This window comes from Alligator mississippiensis, chromosome 14, assembly GCF_030867095.1.
Source record: "Alligator mississippiensis isolate rAllMis1 chromosome 14, rAllMis1, whole genome shotgun sequence".
Lineage (NCBI taxonomy): Eukaryota > Metazoa > Chordata > Crocodylia > Alligatoridae > Alligator > Alligator mississippiensis.
In genome coordinates this window covers 5866142-5882815 of record NC_081837.1, presented here as the reverse complement: position 1 = coordinate 5882815, position 16674 = coordinate 5866142, and the positions used below count along the sequence as shown (strand labels likewise).

The window sequence follows — 16674 nt, the reverse complement described above, 5'->3', positions numbered from 1 at the left end:
CTATTGTCTTGTGATATCCTACCTGAGCTGTGTGTTAGAGGCACAGGTTTGCATTGCTGTCTTCACCCTTTTATAGACAAGAAGAAGAACTGTTAATGTTTACAAAGTAAGTGTGGGCTGGAAATACCATAAGCGTAAGGTTTTCTTGTGAGTGCTGCAGTTGTACAGTATGTTGTTGATGGGTGTTGATTCAACAGACTATATGAGAAGCAGAATGGGCTTATTACACTTGAAAGGTAAAGATGAATGTTTCTCTCGCTTGGAATATTGGTCTCGATTTCTAAGGGCTTGAACCTTGTAAGTCAAGTATTTCATGTAAATTATCGCAGTATCGTTGGAAATAAGAATGGGCTCCAGTTTCATGTGAATTTTGAATTACCCAGTGTTTGGTAGTGATTAAGTGGCATTAGGGTTCACTCTGTGTTAAAGGCAGGAGCCATTTGCAAAGTCCTGGACAGAACTCAAATTTGGGAGCACCTTTGTTGGGGTTTTGAGTGTGTGTATCTAGTGATTTGAACACGGAGCTGTACATCTGGAAACCCAAGTTCTGATCCCAAATGTGCCACCAGCTGGGTTGACATTGTTTTGCTGCAGTTCATCCCTCACTCATCACCAGTTGAAGTCTCTTCACTCGGGAGATCATTTAGGGCCTCATTTTTGGAAGGACAAAGTTGGCTCCCCTCATCTAAGAGACCCTCAGTGCCTTTGAAAACCAAGACAATCTCTCTTTATCTCAGTTGTCCCTTCTCTACAATGGGCCAAAATGCACCTACTGCTGTAAAAAGTTTACGAGGGCTTTGATTGCTGAGCGTTAGTATTTTACTGAAGGCCAATCTTTGTCAAATAAACCAGGTGAAGTATGTTGAGAGTGAAGGGTGAATCCCGGGACTCGGAGCAAGCAGGCTCCCTGTGTCCCACAGTGTTGGTTTGCTCTGGTTAAACACTCCAAAGCTTCACGGCTTATCTGAAGTTTCTCTGAGCCTGTTTGTTCAGGAATCCTCTGAGTATGGTTTTCTTGAGAGATCTTTGGTACATCTTGTTTCCAGCTAGAGCAGAAATACCACTACAGGTCAAATTTTTTCTTGCAAAATGTCTATTTGTATATATATCCTATTCCCACCGAAAGCTGAAAGCTATCTGCCAGATATAAAGACTGATGGATCATCTTCATTTACCTTCTCAGTACCTTTGGGATGGGAGTTTATTAAAGATTCAGCCATCGTTTCAAGTAAACCAGTGTCCTATCGGTCCATTTCTCTTGTGTTACCACTTCTGTCTCCAAAATGGAAGCCGCATGCAGTATAAGGGGGAAGAAGAGAAGGAAATCAGGTTTCTTTTACAGACACGTGGCAAAATGGAGGTCACACCAGGGAACACATCCGAGGCTGTGACAGGTAAGTAAATGAAAGGACATAGAAGAGGGAGAAGGTGCAGATGGAAATGCAGCTAAGCCATGGGAGGATTGGTAGGAAAGCTAAGCACTCAATCGGCCCCTTAGAGGATAAAACAAGAGAAAAATGTCTCAGCTGAGTCAAGACTTAGTTTCTTCCCATGTGAGAAGGAAAAAGCATCAAACAGCCTTTGAGACAGACACAGGGTGGTGGAGCAATCTGGTCTGCTTAGATGGTAAGCTCTTGTAGGCAGGACTGTCTCATATGTGCTGGGAAGGCACAATAGGGAGCCCTCTGGGCAATAAAGCAATGCTAATAATAATAATAATAATAATAATAATGATAAAGGAGCTAGTAGGCAGTCTCATGAAGTGTTATTCACTTCCTTGTGGACGTTTATAGCAGCAATCACTGATCGTTCTGGATTTATCTCATTTATGGAGAGTGAAAGCATGAACTTCCAGCTTCTCCACACCTGAAACATCCAGTGGCCATTCTGGGGTCCCCTTTCTTCATGCCCCTACGTGAAATAGGCCTCAACAAACCCTCCATTGCAGCCCAGGCAGTGTGAAATTGCCCGAGGTATAAAAGGGCTAAACACGAGTGAGTCAAGGATAGTCTTTCCACTGAGTTCACTGGAGGCATTGGGCCAGCTTTAAGGCACCCCTCGGAGAAAGCCAGGTCTTGTCCTCAATCAGGACCTGAGCAAAGGTAAAATTCATACTAGATGGGAGAAATAAAGCCCATCACTGCAGATGTTCCAGCCTGTTTTTGCAGACACCTGATGAGCCACAGACAGGTTCTCGGGTGAGATTCACCGAAGGGAGACGCCGCCTCCGAGGGCTGCCTAGTGTAATGTGCAGCAAGCACCAGAGAGGCACAGCGCTCCTCTGAGACGTGTGGAAAAGCAGCTGTTCGACCGGCACAGCAGTGCGATAGACGGCCTGGAGAAGCTGTGGGTTCTCCATCATGGGAGGTGTCCCAAGAGGAGGTTGGACAGGCAGCGGTCAGGGATGATCTAGGGGTGGCTATGCCTATGTTCTTCTACGTGTATTTCCCATGTTTCTCAGCTTTGCTGGTTGCCACAGAGGGCCAGGAGGGAATCCTTCCCCTCCTGCTGTTACAAATGGGGGCTTTCTTCAGCTTTCTTCAGAGACATTGGGTGTTGGCTGCAGCCAAGGCTGCGAATTTTGACTGGGGCGTCCCAATGCTCCTGCTGGGACTCATATCCCAGCGGTTCCTGGCCAGAGGGTCTTGCCCCTCTGCTTAGGGTCAGACAGATTGCCATATTTGGGGTCAGGAAGGATTTGTGCCCCATGGTCAGTTTGGTGCCGATTCTGGGATTTTTTGCCTTCCTCTGTAGTGGGGGGATGTGGCCTCTACCTGGGATCTCTTGAGAACATTTTTAACAACCTCTGCAGCAGCAGGACATTGGCCACCATGGTCCCCCGGTTTTACCCGTCTTGTGTCAGTTGACCGTAGTTTTGATAAGAGGTTAGACAATGGATTTGTATGGGATCGTTCGGATTGGGGTGATCCTGCCTCAGGCAAGGGGATGACCTCTCAAGGTCCCTTCCAGCCCTACTTCTCTGTGAGTGGTGACAATCAGAGCTGAATTGGGGCCCGTTTGTTCTAGTGCAATTGTTCTTGGCGTTGTTCTGCAGTGACCGAAAGGGAAGGGAGGGAAGAACGAAGCTAAGGACACCACTGTGCCAAGAGGAATGGTGTCAAGGCAATTTGTGCCACCTCACAGTCACAGCTTAGTCGTAGATCCAGGATGAAAGGCGATCTAGAACGTAGTAGAATCCAAAAAGGATATATATTTTAGTCATCCTTCCAAAAAACCCACAAGCCAGTGTTATCTTAAATTCTAGAAATACCTGCATCCACTCCTTACTACTGCTAGGAAATGGAGATTCTTTGCCCAGGTCTGCCGCGGCCTTCTTGTTTCATGTTGGTATATCACTTCGTCTCTCCGCCACCCAATTCTCCCCCTGCTAAAATGAAAATAACCCTTCCACTTTTCCCCTTTTTTGCCTCTGTAGACTGTACACTCTTCAGGGCAGCAATGTTTCTCTTACGATGTGTATGTACGTCCTGCATTCGGGGCTCCAGTCTCAGCTCCGGCCTGTAGATGTGATCATATTACAGATAACAGTGCCTCTTGCGAGAAGTACTCCCCCATTTTTGAGAGGGAGATGCAGTTTTCATAAGGTCCGCTTCTACGACTTCCTCTCTCGCTATTGTTTTGGGGTTTTGTGCGAGCGCGATGGACCTCTTATGAAGGGCAGAGTAACAAATGCCGGTTCCATGACAAAGTTCGTTTATGACCAATCAAGTTTTACAAGGAGAGATAATTATTTTACAGTTCAGAACTGCTTAACAAGGGAATTCCTTGTGAATGAAGATCCACATGCTGCCACAAGATGGATTTTTATAGGTCAGCCCTTTATTTTAGCTGTGACCCGTATTCTCACTCATTACAAAACAAAGAGCTGTCGCTTTACATTTGGGCTAATCCTGGGCTGAGAATGATAAAGCTAGTCATTAGGAGGTGACTTTTCCCTGACACCCAGAGGGGCAATAATCCCATTATTACGTGACAACAGATGATGTTAGTGGCACAGCAGGTCAAAAGACCCATAATTATCTTCTAATTTGCCTTTTTAATAGGTAGAACTGGGGAAGAAAAAGATCCCAAGAAAAAGTCATAACACCTCTGAGGCATGTGTAATTCCCACGGTGGGAGAAGGGCCTGGCTCTGAGCCACCCCAGAGTAAGGCAGATAAAGGTGTCTCCTTAGGGGCATCTTCCCAACCTCCAAACTCTCACATCTTGCTCTCAATATCACCAGCCCTCAGCATGCAAAACCTGGGAGTCAGAGCTGCAAAACCCTGAGAGCGCTCTGCAAAGCCTGAGGTTCAGTATAACCTCCCTGTTCTGGTTTTGCCTTAGGTCCTAGAAGTCACAGCCACAGGCCTTTTCTCTGCACCTTCGCAGGCGAGAACCTTTGTTCTGGATGTCCCCCTAAGCACAACTGAAATCCTTGTGCGATGGAAGAGTCCGTGACATTTGCCATCTGATCGGGGGCCTGGGATGGGCTTTTGGGATTGGAGGAAAGCGTCACCGCGTTGCAAGTCCCGACATCCCCAGTGCAGCCTGTGGATGCACAACACTTCCTTTGGGTTAATGGGAGAGTTTGTGTCTTGGGACTAAAGAATCCAGCCCAGGCTTAAAACAGGTTTGCAGCACCGCGTAGCAGTAGTATGCAAAGGGCGAAGTCTGGCTCCTGTCACTGTTGGCCCCAAATGGATGCAAATCAATAAGCAAAAAAAAAAGAGGGCCTCTGCCCCTTGTTGCCCTCCCCAGCGGTGTGTATGCACTGCTCCTGCTGAGAAGAGGAGGAGCAGCCAGAGGGAGGGAAAGAACGGGAGAACCGAAGGGATCCAATTCAATACGTGCCGCGTGCCTGGTGTCCTGAAACCCAGCCGTATCGCGCACCTCTGACAGCTCGTCGGCAGCGTCTGCTCCAAAGCATTTGTGCAGCTAGTAACAATCACCCCTCCTATGGAGCCTCTCCTGCCCGTGGCAGCTTGGATGGATTCACACGTAGGAACCAGGATTTAGCCTCATGGATGGTTAGATTCATTACAATGAATGGTGAGATTCATTACAAAGCATTCCTGGGCCGTCAGTTCCCACACGGGGCAGGACACTCTGTATTGGTTTCTAGGGACAATGTCAGCCTATAAATTAGGGGCCCAATTCATGGGGGGAGCAGGACCCCAGAACTGGGCCCGGGACGTTTGAGGATCGCAGCCACGTCTAATGCAGGCAAGGTGCTGTGGGTCTTTCGGTAGGTGTTACAGCCTGGTGGGTGTCACAGCTCCTGCTGAGCGCAAACAGCTCAGGTGCCTGCTGGTTTCCCCCCCCCCCCGAGAGGGTTTCCTTTGCAGAAAGTGAGCTCCTTTCCAGAAAGAAAACGTCTCGGTTTCTGACCTCGGAGGAGCCAGGCTTCATTAACAAAGCAGGAGCTAAAGGGCAGCCTCGCTAGGCACGTTTTGGGGAGGAGGAGGCTGTGGTCTAGAGAGGGGAAATGGTTTACTCAGCATCACTCAGTGGCAGAGGCAGAGTTTAGCACCCCGGTCCTCGCCTCCAATGCTCCTCCAGCCTCCGGGACCCAGTGTCCAGGGCTTCCTCCTTCAAAGTGCCTGAGCCCAGAGAACTTGCTCAGCCAAAAAAAAATTGGTGCTATTAGCAATTGTTTGAGAACAAATCTGTTTGGGTGTGTGGTTTATTTTCTTTTCATCAGATGCCTCCCAGAACCAAACTTCTAGGAACTCCCATCTGGTCGGAGACTGGGAGCACTGACAAGCACCGTGGTGGGACTTTGTACCTGCAAGAGGGCTGGGAGGAAGCCTGACCTCTCTGTTACCCCCAGAAGAAAGTGAGGCTGGGCTGACACCTGCTGAGACAGGTAAATCCCCTTTGCCTATTGTCTTCTGTTTGCTCCAGAGGCACACAGGTGATCCTGCAGACCAGGTTAGCCGGGTCAAAATCAGGTTGCCCCCTCCTTTGGCACCATGTGCATTGGAGCTGTGAGAGGGCATCTCTGTTTAATGAGTGCTTTTTATCAAGTTATGTCTTGCGGGTTGTAACTTCACAGACGGCGCTTTTATAACACCACCGAATCCTGAGACTGCATTTTTTACAGGTGGGGAAACCGAGGCACAGAACAGTGTCATGCCTGATCCAAAATACCTTGCACAGCAGGTCATTGGCAGAGGCGTTTCCAAGCAATACAGTGTGAAAGACTGAGTCTGGGCAGCACTGAGCCTCTTGTGAGAGGCGTAGAGCTCCCTCAGCATATTTTAATACAGGCACCTTTGCTCGAGCAGCACGGCGTGCTCAGGAATGAAGTGTGCTGACCACATTGCGTTTAGTTCCCGTGGATTTAGGCCTCATAAGATCTGTCAGCTTGACAGACAGGCTGGGAGCAGCATATGACAGAGGCTTCCCCTATATTGTCCAGGCAGTGAACCTGAGCTCCGGCTTGTATCTAACTCATGGGAACGGGTATGAGAGTGGATTGTTTTTTATGCTCATTCTCTCCCAGCCGAGTCCAGACAAGGTTGTTAGTCTCAGCCATCCCGGTGCTTCTCCTGGGATTCATGCTGAGATTAGCCAACTCATTTCTACTTGAGCCAGGGAAAAACCATCAGGTGGTTAAAAGACTCCTCCCCACTGACCTGGCTAGGGCATGAAGAAAGAGGAGACGCTGCCAGTCCCTCAACCCTCTACCCCACTGGTAGTTGCAGGGAATTGTTCTGGCTTCATTTACTTTCTTCCTGACAGCTGCAGCCGTCCACGCCTGGCAGCCCAGGAGGCTCCGGGAGAAAAAGGCTTCGTGCCAGCATGCTCTGACCATTAAGGAGACAGCTTTCCATTAATATTTCTATGCAGGTGAGTTATTTCAGCAACTCCAAAAATGCCGTTCCGTGCACACATAAAAGTCACCGTTCAGTTACACAACAGCAACCACCTCTGGAATACATCATGTCTCGGATCTCGTTCTACCAGTTGAACAGGTTCGCCAACAAATGTGGGCCTGATCCAGCTGCTGGGCTGAAGTCCCCAGGGAATGCTGACTTTTTAGAAAAAGCAGGATGAGGCCCTGTGGAAATACAGCTGTTCACTACCCAGAAAGAAATATAAGGAGCTCCTTTCCATCTCCCTTCCAGAACGCTCTGCCGAGAGGCAACATCCCCCGTTGCTTGCAAACCCTTCCCATCGCATGCTCTTGGGCAAGTCTTCTGTCCCCGTTGCTCATGTGGTATCAGAGATACTTTAGCACGAGATGGGTCAAAAGGGAAAGCATCGTTACTTCTCTGGATAGCAAATATGCTCTGCTCTTTGAAGTCTTTGAGAGGATTTGCTTAGCCTGATGTCAGCGTTTGACTGGTACACAGAAAGGAATTCAGAAATTGATTGCATTTGGAGGCCCGAATGTTTGTGCACATTGTTAGCTCCCATCTATCTGCATTGGGCTTGTGTCTCAAGATCAGATAGACAGAGACCACAGACTTCTTTACCTTCGGCTGGTGGGGTGGCTTTTGAAGCGAGGCATTGTGTGGATCTACCCGGCTTTGTTCAAACCGGGCTTTGCCTCATGCATTCGGCAGATGTCTTTAGCAATCAAAATCCTGGAGGCATGGTGAAAAATGGTTGTGGTCCCAACAACAGGAATTAGGCAAGAATACTATCGTCCTGTTTTAGGTTTACATGGCTTCACCTTCAGGCCTCAGGAGCCAGCGGATGAAGAACTCATCCATCACCAAAATGCAGTCCCCTCCTGAGTGTAGACAGACAAGAGTTTGAGGCAGGTCGTCGTCCCCCCTACCGTAGGTAGGACCCTCAGTGACAGAGGGGTCCTGGCAGCCTCCGAGCTGATGGTGACTGACACCACCTCAGTCTACATACCGAGTGGTCATTGCTTGATAATACTGCTTACATGACAGGTTAGGGGTTCAGTTTTAAACTGAAAAGACAAGGGGAATTCAGGGAGCAGGAAGCAATCAGGTGAGCTGAAAAACAGCCAGGCTTTCACCCCCTTCCTCTTGCTCAAATCACTACAGAGCAATTAATGGCTGCAAGCAGTTAGGAGTGGGCGTTTATACGTAACCCACACAGCACAGACCTCCCAGTCTAAAGTCCAGGTCTAGGGCAAAAATGATCACCCCCTGCACAAAGACACCCACCTGCTACTGCATGTGGCTGGTGCGACTAGCTGGAGGTTTCCCATGCACATCGTGGTGACATGGTCCCAGCGTGCGAGAATGCACTCGCCAGCATACAGCGTGTCCCCGGTTGAGGATCCCTTCGGAGGCTGCTGGGGCAGGGTGTAAGGGCAAGCAAAGCATGAGAGCACACGGCGCTCTCCTCTCTGAGACCTCCATGCGCATGCCGGGCTTGGCTGTCTCCCTCTCTGACAGCCTCACGAAAGTAGGGGGTAGCTCAGGGTCTCTTCCAGTCTCGCAAGCTGGCTCTAGGTCTCCAAGGGTTTCAGTAAGCCTGGACTGCCTGGCATCAACTGGTCGACAGCAGAAATGCTCCCTGTTCCTCTCCTCCCGTCCCCCCGCCCTGCATTGGAATTAAAAGCATCCCTGAATATAGTGTTTGCTTCTGTAGTTGCAGCCTTCAGTACAATTGTCTCCCCTTTCCAACAGCTGCTCCAGTTGCTGTATCAAATTGTGGTGGAGTCCCGCTGGGTAAACCTTGTAAACCTTCTCTCGCTGGTGCCCTCTGTTTGCTCAGCAAAGGCTCCTAGATTTACTTCTAAGCAGCCTCTTAAGATCCCTCGCTGACTGTCTCATGGCAGAACCCAGCAAGATCCCGGCGCAGATTAGAGGGTCAAGATAACCTCTGTCTTCTTTAGGAGACAAATTAAACTGGTTTCGTTAGGCACATTCAAATTTAAACATTTGCCAACACAAGGTGAGTGAAGTGCGGCACCCAGTGTATTACAGAGACGGGACTTGGGCTGTTGGTAGGAAAGACAAAAGCCACTGCTGAAGTTTCCAAAGGCAGAGACTGACAGGGAGACTCTGGGCTTCCTCTCTTCAAATGATGCAAAGCCCCATTGTGCATTTGTCTTGCCTGGATTCAGTTTATCCCCGAGCAAACTGGGTAGAAAATGGTTGTGTAAGAGACAGGCATGAGCCTATAAGGTGCAAATCTCCCCTGACTTCAGACTAACACAGCTAAGTGCTGTCTCTGAGTAATATGCTCCTGCTTTGCAGAGGTAAAAATGACCATGCAAGATGCAATCCATGATGTGGAAGCATTGCAGGGCTGTGGCTGTAACCATGATGGTCCAGGGGATATAAAAGACGAAAATAGTTGTGTGGCAATGGTGTAACGCAGGATGGTGCCAGGAAGCTTATCTAACCCCACCCAACTAGATAGTTGGTCCAATGAAAGATATGACCTCACCCCACCAATCTTCCCCTCTTGCGTAGATGAGATGCGAGACTGTAGGACATCAGGCCCCGAGTCATGCCCCGAGCTGCCTTGTACACCTCTTGCACAGTTTGATAGGCACACAAGAACAGCCGCCCAGCTGTTCTCGTGTGCAAAGAAAGCAAGAAAAAGATCAAAGAAAGCAAGAAAAGGGAGATCGTGAGCAAAGGCGGTAGATTCCCTTCTTCAAAGTTCTTTGAAACCCCGGAGGATTCAAGCTGCTCGAGTTAAACTGCTACCCCGCTGCCTTGTTTTCTGCACTCATCAGCACTGTGTCAGCAGATTCCAGGAGATCTCAGTGAGCTGGGAAGCACTCAATGGCCCTCGCATGTTTACAACAATTACCCAGTCATCCAGGGGAGCACTGCCCAGCAGAGGGGAAAAGGCACACGATTAAAAATAATTAAAATTGGTTATTAAAAATATGCACCCAAATCTGGTAGGACTCCTTCAAGCCAAGCTCATTCCCCACTTGGACAAGGGGCTGAAGTGCAGGTGTAGCTTTTGATGTGGAAGTCAGTCTTCTGATATCAATGGGACCACTTTACCTGCCTCAAATTAGACATGGGCTCAAGCTCTGACTGAATGGGAATTAAGCTAATTGGCTTGTTTGGCTGGAGGTAATGAACACCTTCAGGTCCCAAAGGCTTAGGTTCCCATCCTAACAGGTACAGGGGCTCTGGGCAGAGGGAAGGGTCTGCTTAGGGTGAGCAGTTTGCTAGGATCTTCTTAACATCTGAGCCCCGGATACGGTGAAACATCCCTATTCAGTAGAGTGTTTCAACACAAGCTTAATACCAAAAAAGACAAGTACTTGCTTAACTGTTTTGTTGAATCAGGGCCAAGTGAGATCAGCAGAGGTGTTTGGGAGCAGGGATGGGAGGACTGTGGTGGGCTGAAGGCTGGAACATCTCTGCTGCTCAGAGGAAGCTTCAATTGTTTGAGTATCATTACATCTTTTTTTGGTTTCGTATGAAATAGTTGTCTTCCATGAATGGAAAGCCTGCCTTTACAGGAAACGCTTGCTCTCGCAAACCATGTACTTCTAATCAGAACTTCTGCTGCCGTTCTCCCTTCCTTCCCCCAAAAAGACCACTTTAATCCTTATCCAGGCTCCATTCAAAACTTGAACGTCTGAACGTTTTGTATTCTGGTCTCAGTCTGAAAAAACCTGATTTTTCAGATGTTTCTGAATTTGGCACAATTAGCACTTCCCTTCTTAGTTGAGCGGCTCTTCAAATTGATCCTTATTACAAATAAACCACAGAGCCACACACTCAAGTGCCACCCTTTTCAAGTGAGAAAAGGGATCATTTGTCTTCTTCAACTAAACAGAGAGACCAGCTAGCTAGCACATATTTTTCTCCCTTATGAAGAATGCATTTGCCTTAGAAAGAAGGCAGCGCCTTTACAAAGCGTTGCGGGGATTGCTTCAGTGGGGGATCAAAGCCCCAACACGGCTGGAAACCATTTTTTGCTAAATAAAATGTGGGTTAAAAAGAAAAGTAAAAGTTTTTTTGGCAGTGCCAGGGCTTACAAGGGACAGGAACGGGGGTCAAGAACTTGTGACCAGGTTAGCAACACAGGGAACAGAAGGAGAAGACAAAAGAACAGAAAGTGGAAATGGACAGATGAATGCGGAAGCATGTTTCTTTGCTGCAAGAGAATAGATGCTACATCAATTCATACTGAGAGCAAAAGGACGGAGGGCCTGTTAATGGATTGGGTGACACAGCAGGGATCAGAGGTCACGAGTGCACTCAGATAGGCTAATTGACTGTTATGTGCATATTAGCGATGATAATTTAGTATGAGGGTAGGGGCAGAACTGATAGATAAGAGGTTCAGTTGTAAATAAAAGAAAAGAAAAAGTAACACTATTAGCATCCTATACCAGATATGCCTTTAGTAATAATTGATAATGCGTTGGCCTTATCTAGAACATTTCACCCGAGAATCCTGAAGTGCTTTTCAAAATGTAGGTAACTATGATTCTCCCCATTTTACGTGTGATTTAAGATGCTGGATTTTTCTTTTAAATCTCTTGTGATTATAATTAGCTGCTACCTATGAGATTCAAATGATCTCATCCAAGTCCAGTGACGGGCTTTCCACTGATGTTTGTTGGGGCTTGTGTCAAGTACTGAATTGTGGCCCTGATGAAATAAGGGACTTAAGCACGTGCCTAAATGCTAGCTGCAGTTATCACCTGTTGAATTATTGGGGACTGTTTGTGTGCTTAAAGTTAGGCATGTGCTTATGCAACTTGCTAACATAAGGCCCATGGTAGGAGTGGCCAGACAGCTCGCAGGGAATAGTTGAAGCAAAGCACACAAGTCAGCTCTCTGTATTTTGGCTGCCAACTGGAAGAAGGCATTCCAAGGTGGCGGCTCTGTGCCAAGAAACATGGTCTGCAAATGTATTTGGAAACATCCACTGCTTTGGTTATTAGCCCGTGCATAGCTCTCCCCCCACCCCCATCCGTGACTCCTGTTCCTGGCAAGACTGATCTATGCAGGGGGTAGGGCTGGGACTGCTTTCAACCCGAATGCAGGTACTCATTTATGTGGCTTTCTGCGTGAGCACATGTGGGGATTGTTTTATGCAGTCCTGATGACTAGCCTGGGGCAGCGCAGTGAAAGGCACTCTTATTTTCTGACTGCAGTTACCAACACTGCAAGTGCTGTCTTTATTCTGTAAAAATAATAAAAGAAGGGAGGAAAAAAGGAAATATCTTGGGCTCCCACCCAAGGTCAATGTCAATCAGACCCAGATTAGTATTCGTATCGGTATTAGACAGAGTATCGCTATGACTTCTATTTTGTTTGGTTTGGGGCCATTCAGAGTATGCAGAGATGAGCAACCGTGTCAGAGAGGTTAAGAATAACATTGTCTTATAGTTAACACGCAGTTGTTCTCAGTCAAGCCCTGCTAGCTTTGGAGGAATCTTACCGGTATTTTGCTAACCACCAGCTGAGCGGGTGACTACACCTCATTGCGGAGGGCTCTTATGATTTACATTCTTCCTGGTGAATGTTAGGGGGCTGTCCACTGCAGCGAGGACTCTGCGAATGATGTCCCTTCACTGGCATGCGATTGCCTTTGCGGGGTAGGAGTAATAACCTCCCCTGCAGTCTTCAGGAATGTGCTCAGCCCCTGTTAAAAATGGGAGTCGTTTGAACTGATGATAATGAACAAAGGAAGTTCTCTTTTGTCTTGCTGTGGAGCTGTTCAGGCACATGCTGGAGGTGTCTTCTTCTCAACTCCGTAGGCAAGGGGTCTAAGCTGCGTGTCTGCATCCCAAAAGAAAAGGCATGTAAAAAGGGCTAAATTAATTCCAGCCTTTTTAGGTAGATTCAAGAGAGAGTTTTGGTCCCTTTACAAATCAATGCGAGTTTTGAGTTGGCTTCAGTGAAATTAGGATTCAGCCCTGAGAGTTCCACTAGTATCGGAGGAGTTCACGTATTATATTAGATCATTGTCAGCTATTCCTGTTTTCATTATTTGCTCAACTGATCTGTAAAACCACTTCCCTCTTCTTCTTCAGAGGCCTTGGCTATAGCTGGGATTAGCACAGCAAGCAGTGCATCTTTGCCAGTAGAAACTTCAGGAGTAGATGAGAAAAGTTGGAGATTGCTCTAGTTTCGCCGGTCCTGCATTAGCTTCTGGACACTGATTTCTGAATCCTACGTACAGACAAGGTCTGGTCTTCCTTCAAGAGCCAACCTGTAATGCCTATGATGTTACAGGTGGAGAGGCAGGTGGAATGAGCTGGTACTTGCTGTTCATAAATACACGTGCACATCTATGTCAATGCGTATATATCGTATCTATTTGGCTTCTTCCCACCCTTATTCTTTCCTCACCTGTCACACGGTCCTTACCTTTTAGAACCTGATTCTCATTTTTGGGTAGGTCTCTTTACCCGACGCATACGAAGGCTACAAGAGATTTTAGTTTGAATTAGAAGCAGGGACTGTGTCTTCATCTGTGCTTGTGCAGCTAGTTGTCCAGCCCATTGAGACCTGTTCTTGTTGGAGGTCTCTAGGTGCTACCACAGTATGTGTTAAATAATAATACCTAATGCATGAAACTTCAGTGGGAAGCCAGTCTGACCCACAACGCACCCGATCAGTTGTGCAGTGCTTTGTGTGGGGAAACAGTCCCTACATTGCCTGGCTTAGGTCAGCATGAGGTTTGAGTTCACTCTCAGGGAGCTGCAAAAGCAGGATACTTTGCACAGATTCACATTTGGGTTTTACCAGTGCTAAACTCATTTGCTTTGTGCACTTCACTCAGTGCAGCCAAGAGAGCATGAGTTTCCTGGTGCTCCTATGGATTTGTGATATGCTTAAACAATACTTTTCCCCCTTGTGTTTTTTTAGATTTTTTTTTCAAATTTCACCCTGTTTTTCTCATTTTGTCAGGGTCTCGTGCTACTGTCCCGATCACTCAGGTCAAATGGACTTTTATAGCAGTTTCTTGTGCACCAAAAGGGCACAATGAGTCCAGGAGCAAAAAGCCTGGCAATCCTGTCAAACACACTCTCAGGAAAGACTTTAATGGGCGAGCAATATATGAGAGAGTGTTAGTATTTGTATGGGATATACAACAGAATAGCTTTGTCCTTGTAAAACCCCTTTCATTTAAGGATCTCAGGGTATTGAATATGAATTTTAAATCCCTAGACAGTCCCCTATGCAGAAAAGGGAATTGGAGACACAGCGGGGTTAAGTGATTCACCCGTAGCCACTCGCTGGGTCCGTGGAAGAGTTCGAGCTAAGCCTGCATCCCAGAACTGCTGACTGCCGAGCAGATGCTTTAATGGCTACACAATGCTCCCATGTTAGGAGCTGGAAGTGCTTGTTGCTGACCACAAAGGGAGCTGCAAATCAACTGACGAAGAGAATATTTCCCGTTTCCTCACTCTTGAATCCGCTGACAGGATCTCAAGTGATGGATGTTTGTAGCGCGTTTGAGATGATTTATAGTTCTTTGTTACACAAATGCCTTGGCATTCCTCCCCATACTCCATTAGTCATTACTTCTAAATGAAGATCAGGCAAGTGAACTCTGGTTAATGACCCTAATGACATCGCTGGGAGTTTCTCTCTTGTGGACTGTCTTTGTGCACTGTAAAATAAATAAATCAATAAAAACGGGTCCCTGCTGCAACACAAATGAAGAGCCCCACAAAATTGTTTTGTACATCATGCCCACCTAGGGGCCCCATACAAACCCTTCCTTTTACATGCTACGAAGTCAAAAGGTTCAAGGAAAGAGTGCCGTAAATCAGATAGATACGGGGTGCAGGGAGGATCCAGCTTATGCAATTTTTTCATCTCAAGAGCTTGTAATTAAAACAGTGCCCATAACGGGAGGAAACAAATATTTTAAATCTTCCAGTTGAAATGATCATTGCTTGTTCCTTCTTAGCTTTCTCAGACACTGGCAAAGTAATTGGCCCAGGAGATTTTTATTACAGAAAATAACTTTTGTGATGTGGATGTTATGTTGCTTAATTGGAATTATGTTTGCATTTCCTTCAAGAACACAAGGGGGAAAAATCTGTATCATTTGATCTGCTATAAAGTGCCAGCAGATGTAATTCTATTTTTAAGGTCCTGGCGTTTATTATAATGAATACATGCATGCATTAAATTAAATGCTGATCTTTATCTAGGTAAAGGACTTTGATTGAACTGAATAGCTCTGCTTCAAATTGCCCCTTCTCCTTTGTCCTCGCTTCTAGCATTTTCTTGTTTAAGCATGGTACCAGACAAAATACAGGAGACCTGGTTTCAGCTATATCTCTGGAAGTCAACAGGACTACATCTAGGAGTAAGCATCAAGCAAATATATTTAAGCACAGACTTGTTTTAACTTTAGAGTTACTGGGCTGCTTCATGCCAAGCATATATTTAGATGCTTTGCTGAGACAGGGACGCAATGCAGAAGGAAATATCCGCAGGACTGAGTTAGAAATATAAAGTTGACCTGTATCTGGGAAGCCATTGGAAGTTTTCCCATTGACTTCAGTGAGTTTGGGATCAGTTCTAGAGACAAGGTGCTATGAGGAATGGCAGAGATGACAAAAACAGAGCAATGTGCTGATAATGCCCTAAACCGCCTCCGGAGAAGTAGCCGGGACTTTGTTACCTTGTTTTCCATCACTAAGTTGCAAAGTATTTCTTCCCAACAGAGCTGATGACCCAAACTCGCCTGCAACGTGATTGATAGGAAAAGGGTTGGCCTATCCGTTCTTCGCGACCAGCTAATGATACTCTAAATCACGAAAACACAGACATGTGTGAACAAAACGTTGTTACGGGGGCTTTTGTCCCTCCCGTTTAAATAAGGCGCTTCTTGAAAATTAGGCAAAGCAGTTAGCATAATTAACTTGTTATCCAGCATATACAAAAGAACAAAATCCCGAAATGAGCCTATAAAGATGTTGAACAGTTTTACGGCTTTGCAACCCGGATTTGATATTTCTGATTGGTTTAATAGATTCATAGATTGTAGAGTTGGAAGGGACGCCCAGGAGACTAAACAATTGGGCAGTGGTAAGAACAGCATCAGGACCTCCGCGCTTTATTTTCTCCTGTGGTTGGTGTTGCTTTTCCCACAGCAGGATGCTGAAGTGCGTTCAGGTACGAATGCGCAAAGTTAGGATGGCAGTGATGCTCAACCAGGGCCCTGTGGCACCCTGGGGTGCCTTAAGATCCTTACAAGGGTGCCATGCAATGTTAGCACTGTTAGGTGTGCAAACGGGGTTCGCAAGATCAGCCCAGAGATTTCAAATAGGAGTCCATAATGTTGAAAACACTCTGGCCTGTTATGATCTTTCCAGGTTGTATGCAACAGAAGAATTTTTCTAGTATTTTTCTTTAGTCAAAAACGGGGGAAAACTAAGAGCTGGCATTTTCAAAGGGAGGCCTTTGTTGCGAAGAGGCACTAGCACTTGGGTATAGGGGAGATACGGGAAGCCACAGGCGTCCGTGCAAGCAGAACAGGATCCCCCCATAAATTAAAATGTTACTGTTCTATGAATATAAGTGCTAGTTTCCAAGAGGAAAAATACATATCTGGCCAAAAAAAAAAAAATTATCTGTTCTTGTACATTAAAATGAGTAAATGACAAATCAAACTTCTGGCAGAAGTTTCTTCCTTTCTTTTTTATTAGAAAGACTGTTCAAGCTTTTTTTGCAACTATTTAAGTTGGTCTGATGAAAGAGATCAGATCAGAACGTTGTCTGCCCGT

General features: G+C 46.6%; 1 long non-coding RNA gene across 1 annotated transcript; it reads left to right on the top strand.

Moving 5' to 3' along the window:
- The first annotated feature begins 4976 nt into the window (after positions 1 to 4976).
- Positions 4977 to 6880, top strand: LOC132244849 (uncharacterized). Its single transcript, XR_009456701.1, has 3 exons — positions 4977 to 5051; positions 5704 to 5868; positions 6747 to 6880. It is a non-coding gene; the product is annotated as an uncharacterized LOC132244849 (long non-coding RNA).
- Positions 6881 to 16674: the final 9794 nt, after the last annotated feature.